This window comes from Narcine bancroftii, chromosome 11 (genome assembly GCF_036971445.1).
Source record: "Narcine bancroftii isolate sNarBan1 chromosome 11, sNarBan1.hap1, whole genome shotgun sequence".
Lineage (NCBI taxonomy): Eukaryota > Metazoa > Chordata > Chondrichthyes > Torpediniformes > Narcinidae > Narcine > Narcine bancroftii.
In genome coordinates, this window is record NC_091479.1 from 73,299,855 (window position 1) to 73,321,254 (window position 21,400).

Below are 21,400 nucleotides of genomic sequence, written 5' to 3' on the forward strand. Positions count from 1 at the left end.
GTTCATCAATTGTAATGTTGAGATCCTATTCCCATTTCTGTTCAGATTTGTATAATCCTGGTTTAGATGTTGCTCTCTGTAATAACAAGTACATTGCAGAAGTAAATTTCAGCATTAGCTCTCATCAAATAAGAGTTTCCACATAACCTACATGAAGGTAGTAAACTTTCTGGTCCCAATTGTCCCTTAAAAATCACTTTATTTGAAAATAACAAAAAAAAGCGTATTTCTAGATATTCCATATTTATCCCTCAATTGAATAAAAGACATCAACTGACTGTGTTCATAACAATCCTATTATCTTAATTCCTTTATCATAAACACAATTTCAAAAATTTATTGTCTTGGGAAAAGGGTATCAAATTACTCTGGAACAAAAGGATATACTGTAATATACTCTGCCCCCCCACCCCATCCCAATTTCCCCATCTATCTTGACCCAGATATCTATTAAATGTTTCAGTAAGGGTGTATCTTTAATTCCTATCATCAATCTTCAATTCTATTTATAAAGAAAAGTCTTAGATGACTTCTCTCCAATTTTCTCCATTTTTATATTAATCCATGTTGGGCTAATTCCTTCTTCAAAGAAAGATGCAATAAAACTTATTGGATCTGGTCTATAATAATTGTAAAAATAAGGAAATTACAATTCCCAAACTCATATTTCCATGTTAATTTCTACATAAATACTCTAGACATTTTACCTTTCCATAAAAATTTCTAAATCATTTTATTTCGCTCTTTAAAAAAAACTGTTGAGATACTGAAATAGATAATGTTTGAAAGAGATATTGAATTCTTGAGAAAATATTCATCTTTATACAATTAACTCTTCCTATTAAAGTTATAGATAGCATTATCCACTTCTTTAAATCCAAAGTCATGAAGTATAGGTAAATAATTCAGTTTCTACAAATTCTTTAAATTGTTATCTGTTCTGATCCCCAAATATTTAATCCCATTTTTTTGGCCATCTAAATTGAGTGTTTCGCTGGGCATCCCTCTCTGCCTACTAGATCACTATAAATTGAAGGGAATTGAGATTTGCCTTTTTTTTTTACCTCTTTTGCCTTTGGATTAACATAAAGCGTTTTAATCCAATCAATAGAAAATTGTCCCAAACCAAATTTGTCCAATACCTTAAAGAGAAAATCCCATTCAAATTTATCGAAGGCCTTTTCTGCACCCAAAGCAACACTTAACTCTGCCACAATTTAAGCCAGACTTGCTCTTCTTTGAGAATAGGAATTTTTTTTTTTTTGCAGGTCCAATGTATGTTGATGGGTTAAAAAGTTTGACCCACTGTCTACCTGAGAGTTCACTGTTTACCATCCGAATTGACGGTCATGACCACAATTCGTGTTGCTCGGCGATATCTTGGTGTCTGTGGCAGAGATTGACGGTCTCCCGTCTCAACAAACCTTGCACTGTACAGGGCTCATTGCTGCTTGTGAGAGGTCCTGTAACCAACTGCTTGTGCATGCTTCTGATTGCAAAAGGTACTCTTTCCAATTGGGAAGGCAATGGCGAAACATAATTAACTACAATTTAAAAAAAAAGGCAATAAAAGTATCTCCTATGCACATTTTATTATCTGCAACAAAACTTTTACACCATCCATCAACGACTTTATTGCACAGAATTTCAATCCGAATATTAACCCATTCATTTATTGCCATGATTTTATTATACTTCCAAGTGTGATCAGAACCTTTTCCAATGAGGTTTTAATGCAATTTTGTTTCAGCAAGCTCTTTTATTGTGGCTAATGTTTACACGGTTATACAAATCAGTTCAATCTTTAAAGGAAATTGATATTTTAATGTTTTAAGTTGCAATGAAGAGGGAAGGGTGGAGATAATGTCAGGATCAGAATTTATTGTCATCAACGTCATGAAATTCAGTGTTTTCTGGTAGCATCATTAGTGTAAATATTCACATTATAGCCATCTTAAAAAAATTACTATAAAAATTAAAGACAGTAGTGCATGAAATAGTGATTCATTTTTTTTTCTGAAAATTTTATTTAAAATTTTCCTTCCATGTAATTAATATATTTTTACATAAGCAGAGTTTGATTGGATTAAAAATTACAATGATTATATGGTGATTTTACCCTGCCTTACCCTCCCTCCTCTCTCACATATACTCCCACTAAAAATATATAGCAATAGAAATAGATATATATAGTTATATAGAAAGAAAATTATAGAAAAAACAAAGAGAGAAAAAATAACATTATGGATTGCACGAAGGATTGGCTCACACATTGAGATCTTCCAGTATTAATACAGTAACTTTGGGGAAGAAGATTATTACAGGTCTTAAGAGGTGAGAAGTACATTTTTAGATATTATCCCTAAACCTTGGATATACGGGCTCCAAATTTGTAAGAAAATAGAATATTTATTTCTTAAATTATATGTAATTTTCTCCAAAGGTAGCAACTTTGCATTTCTGTGCTCCAACTTTCTATACCTAAATGTGCATCTTATTTCCAGGTCACTGCAGTGCACAACCTTGCCACTGCTAAAGTTATTTTAATACATTTTTACAAATGTTAATCAAATGTTTAAGCAAAGGTGCTTCATTAACACCAGTTATTAACATTAAACCCCATTGATATATAAATTTCTCTGCTAATTTCTATGTTGACACATGCTGGTTTTCCTGATCCCTCAAATAAAGTAACAAATCTCAATTGAACCACATGGTAATAATTATTAAAGTTAGGAAGTTACAAACCTCCCAGTTCGTATTTCCATGTTATTCTTTCTATAGATACTCTTGACACTTTACCTTTCCTTAAAAAAAAATTCTTAAATGTTTATTCTTGAAAAACATTTGTAGAAGCAATATTGAAAAAGTTTGAAAAAGATATTGTATCCATGAAAAAAATATTCATCATGATACAATTTACTCTACTAATGTTATTGTGAAGGGATACATTTTTTAATATCCTCTGACTTTTTTAAAGCAATGATAAATAATTCAATTTATATAAGTTATTTAAATTATTATTTATCTGCATCTCTAAATATTTAATTGGTTCTTTTGGCCATTTAAATTGACTACTTCCTCCACAGAGAGTATAATCTCCTTGAAGAGGCATAATTTTGCTTTTATCCCAATTTAGTTTATAGCATGAAATTTTTCCATATTCTTCCAAATTTAAATGTAATTTATGTAGGGCAGTCTCTGGTTCTGTCAGGTATATCAAAATATCATCTGCAAAAAACTGACTTTATACTCCTCCTGACCAGCCTTAAACACCCTAATTTCAGACTCTATAGCTAAAATAAACAAGGCTGGAGATGAGGGACAACCTTGTCTACTAGATCTCGCCAAATAAAATGGATCAGATATTTGTCCATTAGTTACTACTTTTTCCTTTAGATTTATGATATGCCTTGATCCAAACCTAAATTTGTCTAATACTTTACCAAAATAAATCCCATTCCAGTCTATCAAATCCTTTTTTTCTGCATCTAAAGCCAATGCTACTTAAACCTTTACTTTTTTTGTGCTTTATGTATAATACTGATTAATCTGGTGACATTATTTGCTGACTTGTCTCTTTCTAAAAAATCCGATCTGATCCATGTTTATTAATTTAGGTAATAATTTAGTAACTCTGTTTGCCAATATTTTAGCCAGTAGTTTATAGTCTGCATTCAATAATGAGATTGGCCTGTAAGAAGGTTTTAAAGGATCTGTGTCCTTTTTTTTTTCTTGGTATCACAATAATTATTGCTGTTGAAAATACATTTGGGAGAGTGTGAGTTCTTGATACTTGTTTCAATATTTCCATGAAAATAGGGATCAATACATCTTTAAATTCTTAAAAAAAAATCATTTTGAAAACCATCTTCTCCCAGAGATTTATTACTTTGCAATCAACTTATTGCTTCATTTACCTCTAATTGTTTAAATTGTACATGCAATTCTGTTTGTTCTCCAAATTTAATGTAGGTAAATTTATCCTCTATATAGATCTATCTATTTTATTTTTGTCTTTTAAAGATTTGGACTGTATAATTTAGAATAATTAAAAAAAAAGTTTAGATTCTTTCATGAGGTTTATAACTAATTACATTAATTGATCTTGAAGCCTCTTTGGATTTCAGTTGCCAAGCGAGTACTTTATGTGCTAGCACATCTAATTCATAATATTTATATTTAGTTCTTGTGATCATCTTTTTCAGATCTATAAGTTTGTAATACATTATATTGAATGTTTTTGTTAATTAATTGCCTTCACTTATCTTTAGAACTTCATTTCTGAAGACTCTTTTCCAATATCTTATTTCTTGCTCCAACTGATCTACTTCTTTCATATAATCCTCCTTAATTTTAGTAGTAAAACTTATAATTTGTCCTCTCAAATACATTTTTAAGGCATCCTATATTACGAATTTATCATTCACCAAATTCAAGTTTGTGTCACAAAACAACTGAATTTTCCTTCTAATAAAATCACAAAAATCTTTCCATTTTAACAGTGTTGAATTTAGTCTCCATCTATGTTCCATTTTTTCTTTATCTGGCATTATAATAGTCATTAACAAAGGTGAATGATCTGATAATATTCTCATTTTGTATTCAGCATCTAATATCCTACCTTGTATTTGTGCAGATATTAAAAATAAGTCAATTCTAGAAGAGGAGTCATGTCAACTCAAATAAAATGAGTAATCTCTTCCTTTAGGATGAATTCTCCATCCATCTATCAAATTCAAGTCTTTTATTAATACCAAGGTGGCTTTTCCTGCTCTCGTTCTTATTGCTCTACAAAAGTTAAAATTTTCTCCTTTCAAGATATTATCATGAACCTCTGCTAGATTTAAAGAATTCTCTTGAATATATCTCTGATCATTTACATTTGGATCATAGAGATTGAGAAGCATCCATAATTCTGGAAAAAAAATGACACTGTACCATCACACAACTTCCAGCAAGATTTGTCACAACATTTTTTTAAATTTAAATGGAATATTTTTTACCCAAAATAGCCACTCCTCTTGCTTTAGAATTAAAAGGAGCGGCTGCTACATATCCAACCCAATCTCTCATTAACTTCAAATGTTCTTTTTCAGTTAAATTAGTTTCTTGCAAAAAAGCTATATCTACATCTATCTTCTTAAGGTCTACTAATACTCTTCCTTTTCAAATTTAATTGTATTAGTATTTCACTATGTCTACCTACTCTGCTTGTAAGCCTTCCTCCCATAACTCCATTGTTCCAGACTCTTCCAGACCCATTTCCTCCTCCGGCGATCCAGATAAAAAGAAAAAAAATACGTTCAAACTATAGTTCTAACAAAACATGCAACTATATATATGAACAAAACATACCCTCCCCAATAGGTGTTGTAATAATATGATCCAACACCACCTCTCTCCTTTACAGATCGTGACCGGAGTCACAATTACCCCATGATTCAGAACAAGTTCGAACCTCCTACCCTCCCCAACCCCCCCTAGTGTTTTATTTTAAATTCTTTAAATCTTAATTCCAAACTTAATTGAAATTAAAAAAAAATATATAATACACTAAAAGGACAATAATAAAGAGGAAATAAACATATAATATCTTAAAATATCCTTATCAGAACTGCAAAGAGATTCAGTCCGTTAAAGAAATTAAAACATTAAGAGATTATTATATTCTTCATTCCCTCTGAACAATTGGAAGATTTTGTGCAAATTCCTCAGCTTCCACAAAACTTCAAAAGAACTTGATTCCTTCAGCCAGCATGAAGACCTTCAAAGTTGCTGGATGGTGCAGAACAAACCTATATCTTTTCTCCCATAAAATTTTCTTAACTGGATTGAAGATTGAATTCTCTTTTTAATAAATCTGTGCTTGTGTCATGATAAAACAAAACGTTGGCACCTTCATACTCAAGTGGGCCTCCTGTTGCTCTCGTCTTTGCTGTTACCAAAGGTAAAATCTTCTCTTTATCTTGGTACTGAAGAAACTTAATGTAGATTGTGGATTTTGAGTTGGAAGTGGTTTTGGTCTAAGAGCTTTATGTGCTCTTTCATTCTTTAAGGGATGATCAAAATGTTCAGCACCAAGCTTACCAGAAAACTATTCCAGAAGAAAATGAAAAAAATCTTGCCTTTCTTTGAGACCCACAATCTTAATATTATTTCTACGACTAAAATTTTCAACTACATTGCAGCTTCTTATTCTCCATGGTAAAAGCAGTAGTATATTCGACTTGTTGCATATCTTTTTATATTCTTTTCATTGAGCCTTCCAGTTTACTTAATTTTTCCTTCATTAACAGCATCCAACACTTTGTTTATTTCTCCCTTTACATTTACCCATAGCTCAATATTTGTGATATCTTTAGCCTTAGTCTTGAGTTTTCCAATCTCTTTTCAGTGCCAACCGCTCAGTCCAAGATTCCGGCCTGCTCCAGCTCCCTCAACAGCTCCTAAGGCTAGAGCTGGATGAGGTCCTCACCCGGGAAGAAACATATAAGGCAATTGAACAACTGAAAAGTGGCAAAGCAGCAGGTATGGATGGAATCCCCCCCAGAGGTCTGGAAGACTGGCGGCAAAACGCTGTGTGCCAAACTGCATGAGTTTTTCAAGCTTTGCTGGGACCAAGGAAAACTGCTTCAGGACCTTCGTGATGCCACCATCATCACCCTGTACAAAAACAAAGGCGAGAAATCAGACTGCTGAAACTACAGGGGAATCACGCTGCTCTCCATTGCAGGCAAAATCTTTGCTAGGATACTCCTAAATAGAATGATACCTAGTGTTGCCGAGAATGTTCTCCCAGAATCACAGTGCGGCTTTCGCGCAAACAGAGGAACTACTGACATGGTCTTTGCCCTCAGACAGCTCCAAGAAAGGTGCAGAGAACAAAACAAAGGACTCTACAACACCTTTGTTGACCTCACCAAAGCCTTCAACACCGTGAGCAGGAAAGGGCTTTGGCAAATAGTAGAGCGCCTCGGATGCCCCCCAAAGTTCCTCAACATGGTTATCCAAATGCACGAAAACCAACAAGGTCAGGTCAGATACAGCAATGAGCTCTCTGAACCCTTCTCCATTAACAATGGCATGAAGCAAGGCTGCGTTCTCGCACCAACCCTCTTTTCAATCTTCTTCAGCATGATGCTGAAACAAGCCATGAAAGACCTTAACAATGAAGACACTGTTTACATCCGGTACCGCACAGATGGCAGTATCTTCAATCTGAGGCGCCCTCAAGCTCTCATCAAGACACAAGAGCAACTTGTCCGTGAACTACTCTTTGCAGACAATGCCGCTTGAGTTGCCCATTCAGAGCCAGCTCTTCCTGTTTTGCGGAAACTGCCAAAATGTTTGGCCTGGAAGTCAGCCTGAAGAAAACTGAGGTCCTCCATCAGCCAGCTCCCCACCATGACTACCAGCCCCCCCACATCTCCATCGGGCACACAAAACTCAAAACGGTCAACCTGTTTACCTATCTCGGCTGTACCATTTCATCGGATGCAAGGATCGACAACGAGATAGACAACAGACTCGCCAAGGCAAATAGAGCCTTTGGAAGACTACACAAAAGAGTCTGGAAAAACAACCAACTGAAAAACCGCACAAAGATAAGCGTATACAGAGCCTTTGTCATACCCACACTTCTGTTCGGCTCCGAATCATGGGTCCTCTACCGGCATCACCTACGGCTCCTAGAATGCTTCCACCAGCGTTGTCTCCGCTCCATCCTCAACATCCATTGGAGCGACTTCATCCCTAACATCGAAGTACTCAAGATGGCAGAGGCCGACAGCTTCGAATCCACGCTGTTGAAGATCCATCTGTGCTGGGTAGGTTACGTCTCCAGAATGGAGGACCTCCTTATGGGAAAGCACAATTCCAGTGCTATACACAAGTTTGCCGATGACACCACTGTTGTCTGCCGAATCACAAATGACAATGAGGAAGCGTACAGGAGGGAGAAAAATCAGCTTGTTGAAGAGTGTAACAACAACCTTGCATTCAACATTAGCAAAACCAAGGAGATAATTATGGACGTCAGTAGGAAGTCAGGGGAACACTACTGAGTCCTCATCGAGGGCTCAATAGTGGAGAGGGTCAAGAACCAAATTCCTGGGTGTCAAAATCTCCATGATTTGTCCTGGAGCCACCATGTTGATACAATCACAAAGAAGGCTCGCTAGTGGTTATACTTGGTGAGGTGTCTGAGGAGATTTGGTATGTCACTGAAGACTCCCATAAACTTCTACAGGTGTACCGTGGAGAGAATTCTGGTTGGTTGCATCTCTACGTGGTATGAAGGAACCAATTCTCAGGACGAGAATAAACTCCAGAGAGTTGTTAACTCAGCCTGCGACATCACAGTCACCAGACTTCACTCCATTGAGGACATCTACAGGAGGTGGTGTCTTAAAAAAAAAACCAGCCTCTATCCTTAAAAACCCTCACCACCTAGGCCACGCCTTCTTCACTCTGCTACCATTGGGAATAAGGTACAGGAGACTAAAGACGAGCACTCAACAGCCCAAGGACACCTTCTTCCCTATTGCCATCCAATTCCTGAATAATCAATAATCAAGGGAAATCACATGATGCTCTAGGGTTAGGACGTGGAACCTAAACTTCCTGGGAAATTATTTAAAAAGTTAGGTTAAGTAATGAACTGATCGATTAAAAGTTATTTGCAACACATTAAAATCCATATTTCTAAACACATCTCCTAAACAAAAACACTGCTATTCCCTTAACTGGAGCCCAATGCGATGAGAAGAGGAGAATCCAGGCTTAATGTCACTGAGAAGCAGGGAGCTCGCACCCAAACTGCTCCCTGGGTGAGTGATCCATATGAGGGGACATCTTTTAATATCATTCCCCGCAGCGATGGGGAGATAGTGTCCAAGAAAAAATACCTGGAAGAGACGTATGTGCACGCGTCCTCGAAAAACTAAGGCCTTCAACGACAACATCAGAAGACAACCTGGGCTCACAGACATCAGGCACTAAAGATGAAGGTCAACGAGGAGAGCAGCAGCAGCAAGAAGAAGAACAAGAACACGAAGAACAAGTAAAGAGAAAAAAAGCTGGAATTGTAGAAAGTAGACTCTTTTTCTTCTTTGGCTTGGCTTCGCAGACGAAGATTTATGGAGGGGTAAATGTCCACGTCAGCTGCAGGCTCGTTTGTGGCTGACAAGTCCGATGCGGGACAGGCAGACACGATTGCAGCGGTTGCAGGGGAAAATTGGTTGGTTGGGGTTGGGTGTTGGGTTTTTCCTCCATTGTCTTTTGTCAGTGAGGTGGGCTCTGCGAGTCCACGCTGCTGAAGATCCAGCTGCGCTGGATGGGTCACGTCTCCAGAATGGAGGACCATCGCCTTCCCAAGATCGTGTTATATGGCGAGCTCTCCACTGGCCACCGTGACAGAGGTGCACCAAAGAAAAGGTACAAGGACTGCCTAAAGAAATCTCTTGGTGCCTGCCACATTGACCACCGCCAGTGGGCTGATAACGCCTCAAACCGTGCATCTTGGCACCTCACAGTTTGGCGGGCAGCAACCTCCTTTGAAGAAGACCGCAGAGCCCACCTCACTGACAAAAGGCAAAGGAGGAAAAACCCAACACCCAACCCCAACCAACCAATTTTCCCCTGCAACCGCTGCAATCGTGTCTGCCTGTCCCGCATCGGACTTGTCAGCCACAAACGAGCCTGCAGCTGACGTGGACTTTTTACCCCCTCCATAAATCTTCGTCCGCGAAGCCAAGCCAAAGATATCATTGTACTTCATTTGTTCAAATGTTAATAAATTATTTCCCAAAAAACAATTTTCTATTTTAATTCCTTTTCTCTCCCATTCTCTAAAGGAAAGGTTATCTATTGTGAAAGGGATTAGTTAATTTTGCGTCAATAATAATTTTGGTAGTTGGTAATTTGTTTTTTTCCTTTCTACGTGAATCTTCTTCCATATGTTGAGTAAATGATGCAGTACTGGTGAACTTTTATATTGCACCAGTTTTTCATCCCACTTATAAAGTATATGTTCTGGTATCTTCACCCCTATTTTATTTAGCTCTGTCTTGGTCCAATCTGGTTTTTCCCTTGTCTGATAAAAATCTGATAGATACCTTAATTGTGCTGTTCTATAATAATTTTTAAAGTTTGGTAGCTGCAAACCACCTTGTTTGTACCATTCTGTTAATTTATCTAACGCTATCCTTGGTTTCCCCCTTTCGATAAGAATTTCCTTATTATTCTCTTTAGTTCATTGAAGAATTTCTCTGTTAAGGGAATTGGTAACGATTGAAATAGGTATTGTATCCTTGGGAAGACATTCATTTTAATGCAATTTACCCTCCCCTTACTGCATTAGTCTGAAGTAACACCTTCGACCTTCTGACTGGACATGTTTACAGTGCTTAGTTCTCAACACTGAATTTAGCAATTTCAGGTCACCAGTCATTTCAGTTTGTATCTGAAGTGGTTAATTTGACCATTCATCAATCTGTAATGTCTCCAGATGTTGCCACCACCTCCTCTGCATATCCTCCTCCTTCCTTGACACAAACTAATCCTGATATCATCTCTTCATTCCTGTGGTTTTACTCAGTTAGAGGCTGCTCTTCCCATCCAAACTCAACAGTCCAGCTGTGCTGGTTAGGTCGCCCGCTGACACAAAGGGTGAGAAGTTTCTTGTTCCTCGTGGCTTTGGCCAGTGTTGGTTAAAAGGGTGTCCACTTGGCGATCAGCAAGAAAGAGTATCTTCCAACTTGGAAAGAAAGTTGGTGCCTTTAGATAAGGTAATAATGATCCAGCATAGGCTTTGACCTCCCATCCATTACAGACATAGCATTATATCCAACAGCATAAAGCCGACACTGCAACTCTACCTTGAGGAAGGGCTCAGGCCTGAAACATCGGAAATATATCTTTGCCTTCTATGGATGCTACGCAATTGACTGAGTTCCTGCAGGATTTCTGTGCTTTGAAATCCTAGAAATGCTGGAGGAACTCAGTGTGATACCAGAGGTTGATCACACTGGTTGCAAACTCTTCTCTCTACTGCTACCTTTGTGCAAAAGGTACAGAAACTTTAAAAGCCAGCACCTCAAGGTTTCTCTCCAACATTTATCAGACTGTTGAACCTCCCCTTGTTACACCAATCAGGAACTGCTGTAACAGCACAAAGGGAATGTGCACTAGGATTACTGTGAATATTTATTACTAATATAGTTTTTTTAGAATTATCTATCCTGGTGTGGCAAGTATGAAGTGAGTCATTATGTGTATTGTACACTGTATGGCAATTGCTTGTACTAGAGGGAAAAATTGTAAATCTGAATTGTGACAGATTTCTGTCATTTCAAATCTTTCTTATATCTTTATTAATCTGAGCATTATTAAGAGCTTCAGTTTTAGTAAAATGTGATTATCACTGTAAGGGATAGTATAGACAAGAAGAACTGAATGGTTGCAGTTAACATTTAACATTTCACACAAGCACTTCCATCAACACAAATCACAGCTCCGCAACAATTCAATGCATTGAAAGAACTGAGGGGAGGTTTGTCACAGTCTGTTCCAGATTCGATACATTGTGATTTTGGAAAGGGAGAACCATTACTACGGCTGGAGAGGAAGCAGCTCTTTGAAGCATCTCCTGCGGCCACCCATTTTTGTGGAATTCAGAGCAAAGCATGCTCCGTGAATGACTGGGCCTTTTTAGAGGATTGACTTGTGCCAGTAGGGTCTTTTGGGAAGCAAAGTGCTTCTTTTTGATTGTGACTAACAGTGAAGGTCATTTGGAGAGACCACTTCATTTTAAGTGTGACTAGCAGTAAAGTTACTCAGAGAGACTGGAGCCAGGGTCTTGGAAGCTTCGTGGAAGGCACCCAGTTCAAGCCTTGCCTACAAAAGGACCACCAAGAGTGTTATGACTACAGCTTGTGTGGATGAACATTTCTTTAAAGGCCTTGCAATGAGGATTTGTGAGACTGTAGTGGCCACAACTCCAGTCTCCCCATCAGCTCAACATTAATTCTGGGCATCAAATTTCAAAGGCCTTCGTATCAACATTGAATTTGAAAGACTGAACTTTGAAGTAACTTTTCTAGATTTTGGCCTGGACTGTAAAGGTTTGGGTATCTCGCGCACATACATGCATGTACACATGTTCGAGTGCGCGCACCCACGTACACACACATCCATGTGCACGAATGGACGAGCGCGCGCACACACCTGCGCATAGTTGGGGATAGATTTAGTGCTAAGGGTAGTTTAAGAGTTAAGGCTATATTTTGAGAGTAAGAAATAAAATTCTACTGCTGCTTGTTCCACGTGGTTCATAACAGCATATTCGTGAGGAAAGTGTGTAAAGTCCAATGAATGGGGTTGGCTCCAGCAGATGGAGAATTTTGAGTGAAAGCGAAACTAGGTTACTATGGCTAACATAACTTGGGATGAATATATTTTAAGGTCAAATAGCAATGGGAAAATATGAGAAAAAAAATGAGAAAGACTGAGCAGATGGAGATTCTTGTTCATACTAACAATATTTTACAAGCAGGTAGAAGCAACAACAAAGAACAAAGTTATTCAGAAACAACAGAAAGTCATTTTATAAGTGGAAGTAAGGTCAGAAATCAATAATAGTACTTCACTAAAGTACCCAAGGGGCAGTTGCTGTCTCATTTATTGAGTTACTGGAAATGTTGTGGGACACCCAGGACAATCAAACTATAAATGTAAGAATTCACTTTCAGGATTTGTCACACCTCGCTAATCATGGGATGTTCCTGGACTGTATATTAACCAGTTTGTCAATGAGAGTTTGCAGACGAGTATATTCAAGTTGGGCTTTTTAACATGCAGGAGCTCACCTTCAATAAAACATCTCAGGTTGATGTGACCATGGAGACGACGTAGAAGAATGTCGAGGACTTCTATATTGTGCACGATGGTGATGTGCACAAAAAAAGAAAAGCTGAAATGGCAACTGCTGCCTCACTGGGTGCAAATCTTGTGGCAATAAAAGACAGGAAACCTTGTTTCAGGTGTAATAATGGGAGCAGTTAGCACAAGTCTGCAAAGTCTGGACAAAACTGATGAGAGCCATTTGCCATGACCTGAATTGCATGGAAATCAACTAATGAGGGAATCACTGGGCCCTTTTATAAAGCAAAAAAAATCTGATTAAAAAAAATTTTCAAGAACATATGAAAGCATTAAGAGAATGGCTGAGACTATAATTTAGTGAAATAAAAAGATTCTCTGCCCTCACGCCAGAAAACTTGTCTTCATAAATGGTCCGTGAGCGGTTGGAAGGCAGTGACTCCAATCCCTCCCCAAGGTAGTGCTAGAGGTGGGGTGGTGCACTCGGCCTCGCTGCATAAAGGTGCATCCACAGCAAGCTGCTGGTTAGGGGTGGGCTGATGAAGCCATTAGTCTGCAACCCAATTCACTTCTTTCTCTCACTCACTCACTCATCTCCCTTCATGACCATCTCCAGGGCAGGGGTGGCTGGGCCAGCGGAACTGCTGGGGGGGGGGGGGGGGGGGGATGCTGCCAGAATGCACTGTGTTAGCTCCTTCGGTCTTTGGGACCACTTCATGATGCCAGTAGGTGGTTTTATGTTGCAGCACCTTCCAGGGACCCAGGTGCAATTAGTGGGCTAAAGGTCCTTTCAGCACCTTTCAAGCTGGGGGGGAAATCAACCCAGTAAATCACCAACGCAGTGATGCGGTAGGTGATGCATCACACAAACTATTACTGGTCAGTCTCCCCCACCAGCTGTCAGTCGCCTACCCCCCCACCCTGCGGCAGCCAACTCCTCTTCCCCCCATGGTACCCGACCCTTCTGCCCATGAGGCAGCCGGCCCCTCTGCCCCCGTTGATCACGGTGACACTCCTAGCCCCCCTCCCCCGCAGCAGTGATCTCTCTCCCCATGTCTGCGACCTCACACACCCCAATTGTAGGCCCCCTCACCCCATGGCAGTGACCCCTCTCTCCCCCATGATGTCACCAGAGTAACTGGGCTTGCCATTTTTATTTTCAAGCCGCCGGTGGACGCGACCTGGGCAAGTTTAACTGGGTTCTCTGACTACCTCTGAGGTAGGGCAGGGACCCAGTTCATTTTGGAGACTGGTGACTGGGTTGGATCCTTTCAAGCTGCCTTGCAAGTGGGGTGTTAACTGGGCAAATTGCCTGTTAACCCGGTTTTACAAGGCAGCTTGAAGGCACCTAGTGGCTCAATACACAGCAGAGCAGTGGCCATCTACCCTACCCATAATGCCCCTCGTAGCTGGAACTGTTCAGGGAAACTCTGAGCGGTTCCAGCTGCATGGGAGATTATGGGTAGGGAAGTCGGCCATTGCTCTGCTGTGTATTTATGACAGTCAGAGCAATACCAACAGTTGTCCTGCCTACAGTGGATCTGGATGATGCACAGAGGAATGCCCTGCATAAAAACAGCAGTGGAGCAGCTTTTAGGGCTGCCCCATAACCAGGTTAAGTTTAAAATTTTTTTTTGGTGTTTGAAGTCAGCTTCAAAGTGAAGGCCTGGCAGGAGAGGAGTCATATGATGGAGTAGTGGCCGGTAAGAGATTACCAACCCTCTCCAGAAAAGAGGAAAAAAAGTGAAGAAAAAACAAAGCACCAGACACACAAATCACAACAAATAAAAAATAAAGGTGTGGAGAAAATGGCACCTAAGAAAGAAAAGTCAAAAACAATGGGAAGAAAAGAAGAAAGAAAAATGCTGGAAGAGAAAGGTGAAGGCCTTAACTGCATGAAAAAGTAGGGATCCGCCGTGGAAAGAGGAGCCCACTCCCCAAGGTTAGTGGAGACCCCGCAGGGTTGAGACCCACCGACCGCAGGACTGCAAAGATGGCTCACAGAGACAAACGGAGGTGCGCAACCGCACGTGACAAAGACAACACCGATGGGAGGGGGGACCAGCTATGGAGTGAAACTCCACAGCATGAACAGCTGAGAGAGACCCGACAGCAGGGCTCCCAGCTGGAAGATAAAGAAAGCAACGGGAATGGGAGGGGTGAGAATGAAAAAAGGAAACTAGAGACACAAGAGATAACCAACTCAGAAGAAGACCAACATCAAGACACCATGGAAAAAAATACCCAACAAACTGAGACAAATAGCTCAACAAGAAAGTCAGAAGAGACACAGATACAAGGAAGAGAAATAAAAGATACAAACCCAAGAGCAGACACAGAAGAAGAAGAAGTAGAACACCAGCTCTGCTCAGAGGAATAGAAGGTAAAATGAATCGACAGTACATAGATTAAAAAAAATTTTTTCAAGAACATTTGGAAGCATTAAGAGAATGGCTGAGACTATAATTTAGTGAAATAAAAATAAAAAGTACAGAAGAAAAAGTGAGTAGAATAGAGCTGGTCATAACAGATATAGGGAAAGGATTAGAAAATGTGGAAGAGCGTGTAATGGCTGTAGAAATGGAAGTGAACGACTTAAAAAGAAAATTGGAAGAAAGTGATAAAAAAGTTAAAGAAACACAGGAGTTTTTAGCTCAGAAGATGGATATAATGGAAAGCTATAGAAGGTGAAACAATATAAAGATAGTGGACCTAAAGGAAGATGAAGAAGGCAAAGATATGAAAGAATTTATAAAAGAATGGATCCCAAAAGTCCTGGGAATGCCAGAAATGCAGGAAGGAATGGAAATAGAAAGGGCACACAGAACATTAGCCCCAAACCACAGTCACAACAAAAACCAAGATCCGTTTTAGTAAAATTTCTGAGATACACAACAAGAGAAAATATATTGGAGAAGGAAATGAATAAAATGAGAGAAGACAAAAAAAACCCACTGGAGTACAAAGGTCAAAAAAAATTTTTCTACCCAGACATAAGTTGTGAGCTCCCGAAGAGGAAGAAGAAGGAGTTTAACGCAGCAAAATCGATCTTATGGAAGAAAGGCTATAAACTTATATTAAGATATCCAGTGGTGCTTAAAATAGTTATCTCGGGGCAGCAAAACAGACTATTCTCAGATCCAGAGAAAGCACGAGAATTTGGAGAATGCCTGCAGAGAAAGAGATGAAGAGATGTAACAAGAATAAAGAATGATGACAAACTACATATAAAGAAGAATAAATAATGTATAAGTAAGAACTAAAGGAGGGAAAGAAAAGGGAAGAAAGGAAGTAAAGGTGGGGAAAAAGAGGGTGAGCTTTGTTATATGTGAAGATAAAAGTCTTTTCTGGAGGAGGTTGGGTGGGAGAGAATAACAGTCACTGCGAAATCAGTTGATGCTTGCGAGCGGGTTCGCAATCCAAATAGAGAGGGGAGTTATGGTTGCCCGGCAAGGGACGGGGGCACTCAGAGGGGAGGGGGGGGGGACACATTTGGGGTTAAGGGAATTTTAGATGTGGGAATCATGGAAATATTTTATGTTTTAGAAATGTTGTCATACATTGGGTTCAAAAAAAGAAAACAAATGGATATGGGGGAAAGGGGAAAGTGGTGGTGAGGAAGCGGAAATGAGATGTAAACAAAGTATGAAATGGCCATATTAAACTATATAACTATAAATATTAACGGAATACATAACCAAATCAAAAGGAAGAGGCTATTAAATTTACTGAAAAAAGAAAAAATTGATATAGCATTCGTGCAGGAAACACATCTAACGGAAGTGGAACACAAGAAATTAAGGAGAGACTGGGTAGGGCACGTAACGGCAGCATCATATAACTCAAAAGCCAGAGGTGTAGCTATATTAATCAATAAAAATGTACCAATCAAAATAGAGGAGGAAATAATAGATCCAGCAGGAAAGTGTCAGATATATTCAGAACTCTGGAATTTGGTCAATATATATGCATCTAATGAAGAGGATCAAAAGTTTATGCAAGATATCTTTTTGAAGATTGCAGATACGCAGGGGAATATATTGATAGGAAGAGACTTTAACTTTAATTTGGACCCAAAGGTGGATAAAACTGAACAAAAGACTAGCAGAACGAACAAAGTAGCCAAATTTATGGTTAAATCAATGCAGGAAATGCAGGAAAGACAACACCCAAAGGAGAAGGAATACTCATTTTATTCGAGTAGACATAAAACATACTCAAGGATTGACCTGTTCCTGTTGTCAGCCCATATCCAAGGGAGAGTTAGGAAAACGGAATATAAAGCTAGATTGTTATCAGATCACTCACCCCTGTTATTAGCAATAGAGCTGGAGGACATCCCACTGAGAACGTATAGATGGAGATTAAACTCCATGCTACTTAAAAGACAGGATTTTAGAGAATTCATTGAGCGCCAAATTAAAATGTACTTTGAAATAAATTCGGAATCAATGAAAGATAAATTTATATAATGGGATGCAATGAAAGCTTTTATCAGAGGGCAGATAATAAGTTGTGTAACTAACTTGAAGAAGGACTACAGTCGGGAAATAGAACAGCTGGAAAGGGAAATAGCAAGTACAGAAAAAGAATTAGCAACAAGGGAAGATGCAACAAAAAGAGAAGTGGCGGACAAAAAAATAAAATATGTAACACTACAAACGTACAAGGTGGAGAAGAACATAATGAAGACAAAGGAGAAGTATTGTGAGCTCGGAGAAAAAATGCACAAAATACTAGCTTGGCAGCTTAAAACAGAACAAACTAAAAGAATGGTATTGGCATCAAAGAAAAAGGACAAACAAATTGCATATAGTCCAACAGAGATCAATGAAAACTTTAAGGAATTCTACGAGCAATTATACCAAACTGAGAACGAAGGGAAAGAAGACAAAATAGATGAGTTTCTAGCTAAAATTGAACTACCAAAATTCCAAGAAGAGGAGCAAAACAAATTGATGAAACCATTTGAAATAGAGGAAATACAAGATCTATTTAAAAAGTTACTGAACAATAAAGCGCCGGGAGAGGACAGACTCCCAATAGAATTCTATAAAACATTTAAAGAGTTATTAATTCCTCCTCTCCTGGAAGTAATGAACCAGATAGAAGAAACCCAAAACATGCCAGATTCATGTAAAACAGCAATAATTACAGTAATACCAAAGATGGGGAAAGATCCACTAACACCAGCATCGTATAGACCAATATCTGGAGGATAGCAAACAGATTGGCCGACTGTGCACCAAAAATAGTAAAACTAGATCAAACTGGATTTATTAAGAAAAGACGAACAACAGACGATATCTGTGTTCATTAACTTGATCCTTGCAGTACAAGGAAATAAGATACCAACAGTAGCAGTTGCTTTAGATGCAGAGAAAGCCTTTGACAGGGTAGAATGGAATTACTTATTCAAAGTACTACAGAGGTTCAACCTACCAGAGAAATATATTAATTGGATTAAAGCATTATATAACGGACCATTGCCGAGGTGACAGTACATGGATATATATCGAACCAATTTAAATTAAGCAGGTCAACTAGGCAGGGATGTCCACTATCTCCCTCACTGTTCACTTTAGCAGTAGAACCCTTGGCAGAACTGATAAGAACAGAAAATAAAATAAAAGGGATAAAAATAAATGAGAAGGAATATAAAATCAGTCTATTTGCAGATGACATCATAGCAGAACCAGAATTATCAATAAAATAATTACATAAGAAATTGAAGGAATATGGAGAGGTATCGGGTACAAGATCAACGCAAATAAAAGTGAAGTGATGCCATTGAATATTGTGGATTTTACAAAGTTTAAGAAAGAATCACCATTTAAATGGCAAACACAAGCAATCCAATACTGAGGTATTAGACTAGCTAATAATCTAGGCCATCTACACAAATTAAATTATCAGCCATTAATGAAGAAATTAGATGACTTAGAACATTGGAAAGATTTACTACTAACACTGATAGGAAGGGTAAATTGCATTAAAATGAATATCTTCCCAAGGATACAATACCTATTTCAATCATTATCAAATCCCTTAACAGAGAAATTCTTCAATGAGCTAAAGAAAATAATAAGGAAATTCATATGGAAAGGGGGGGAAACCAAGGGTAGCGCTAGATAAATTAACAGAATAGTACAAACAAGGGGGCTTACAGCTACCAAACTTTCAGAATTATTATAGAGCAGCACAATTAAGATATCTATCAGATTTTTATCAAACAAGGGAAAAACCAGATTGGACCAGGTTAGAGCTAGATAAAATAGGGGAGAAGGTACCAGAACATATACTTTATAAGTGGGATGAAAAGCTGGTGCAACATAGAAGTTCACCAGTACTGCACAATCTGCTCAACATTTGGAAGAAGATTCACATAGAAAGGAAAAAAAACAAATGATCAACTACCAAAATTATTATTTTAAATTTTTAAAAAATTTTTCACACTATGAACCATATTGACCAAAATACACAAACATTTCCCTCTTGAATATACAGTGTCATTTTTTCCCCTTCCCTCCCTCCTTCCCACACCCCTCCCCACCCACTCAATGTTCAACATATTCGATCCATTAAACAATGTCATCGCACAATGAAAATAAACAAGAAAATTGTGTCATATACTTTTGCACACTGTGTCAGTTAATTTTGTCTTCTTCTCATTCTGTCATTTTAGGTGGTGGAGGTCCATGGTAGGACTTCTCTGTTGTGTTCCATGTACGGTTCCAAAATTTGTTTGAATACTATGATGTTATTTCTTAAATTATATGTTATTTTTTCCAATGGAATACATTTATTCATTTCTATGTACCATTGCTGTATTCTCAGGCTCTCTTCTGATTTCCAAGTTGACATTGTACATTTTTTTGCTACAGCTAAGGCTGTATTTAATGGGTTTATTGTATTGTATATGTTGAACGTTTATTGGGTAGGGAGGTGGGTGGGATGGAGGGAGGGAAGGGAGGGGGAAAAAAGGGGAGAAAATGACACTGTGTATATTCAAGAGGGAAATGTTTGTGTGAATTTTGGTTAATATGGTTCATAGTGTGAAAAATAAATAATTTTTTTAAAAAGTGACGGCCTGGCATAAAAACACCTATTGATGGTACTTTGCCCAATTTTGAATAAATGAAGACTACAGGGAATGGATTTTAAATAGTAGTTATATGACAAGTTGCAATAATAATGTTTTTAACAATGTGAGTAAATGGCAAAAATGTGGCCTTGAATCTGAATGTTTTTTTAACCTGCCTAACTGACTATCAACCAGTGGCACTCACATTCACAGTGATGAAGTGCTTTGAATCGTTGGTATTGAAGCATACGAGCTCCTTTCTGTTCCAATTTGCTAACTGTAGCAACAGGTCCACAGGCTCTTGGTACGACGACAACACAATTTACCAATTCGCTGACAATGCTACTTTAGTGGGCTGTCTCAAAAGGGTTCTGGAGACAGGAGGTAGATTGAAAATTGATTGAATAGTGCAACAATAACAACTCACACTCAATATCACCAAAACCAAAGAGCTGATTATTGATTTCAGAAAGGGAAAACCAGAGGTGTGGGGGAATCAGAGGTGGAAAAGCTGAGCAAATTTCTTGGGAGTCACTATCTGGAGGATCTTTCCTGGACTCAACAGACTAATGGTATCGAGAAGAAAGCACACCAGTGCCTCTACTTCCTCAGGATTTTGTGGAGATTTGGTACGATGTCGGAAACACTGGCAAATTTCCACAGATGTGTGGTGACCGGCTGCATCACAGTCTGGTATGGGAATGCCAATACCCCTCAGTGTAAAGCCCTCCAGAAGGTAATGGACACAGCCCAGGACATAACAGGCAAAAACCCTCCCCACCATTGAGAAAATCTACAGGGAATGCTGCCATCAGAGAGCAGCAGCAATCAAGATTCCACACCAAACAGCACAGCTCTGTTCATGCTGCTACCATCAGGAAGGAAGTATAAGTGCGACAGGATTCATGCCACCAGGTTCAAAAACAACTGCTACCCCTTCACCATTGTCCAATGGCTCCTTAGCAACAAACTCAATCAGAGACTCATTTAAGGACACTTACTTTTTCACTGGATTGATGTTCTTTTCTTTCTGTGTTGCACAGTCAGTTTATTTACATTTCTTTATTTATTTACATGTAAACATATCTTCTTGAGTACAGATCTTTGCACTATCAATAAGTGGTAATTCTGCCTCGCCCTCAGGAAAAAGAATCTCAGGGATGTCATGTGTGTTCTCTGACAATAAATCTGAACTTGACCACTGTCAGGGATGAGACTTAAAAAGTCTGATCCCATGTAACCAGTAGCAACGTGGTACTATACATCTATTGCAAGTGCACATGTAGAGTGCACTCATTGATGCTTGAAGAGGCTGCTTGAAGACACAGACACTGAAATGTATCCCAAATCAAGAGGTAGACCAATTCAAGGAATCTTCCTCTAGTATCATGGGATATAAAGCTCAATTTCTTATTCTAAGATACAAAACCAATA

The 21,400-nt window shown here is 38.7% G+C and overlaps 1 protein-coding gene across 5 annotated transcripts in view; it reads left to right on the forward strand.

Annotated features, from left to right (window-relative positions):
• The window catches only part of aass (aminoadipate-semialdehyde synthase), a 92,370-nt gene that overhangs the window by 6,259 nt on the left and 64,711 nt on the right, over window positions 1–21,400 (forward strand). The window lies entirely within an intron of this gene.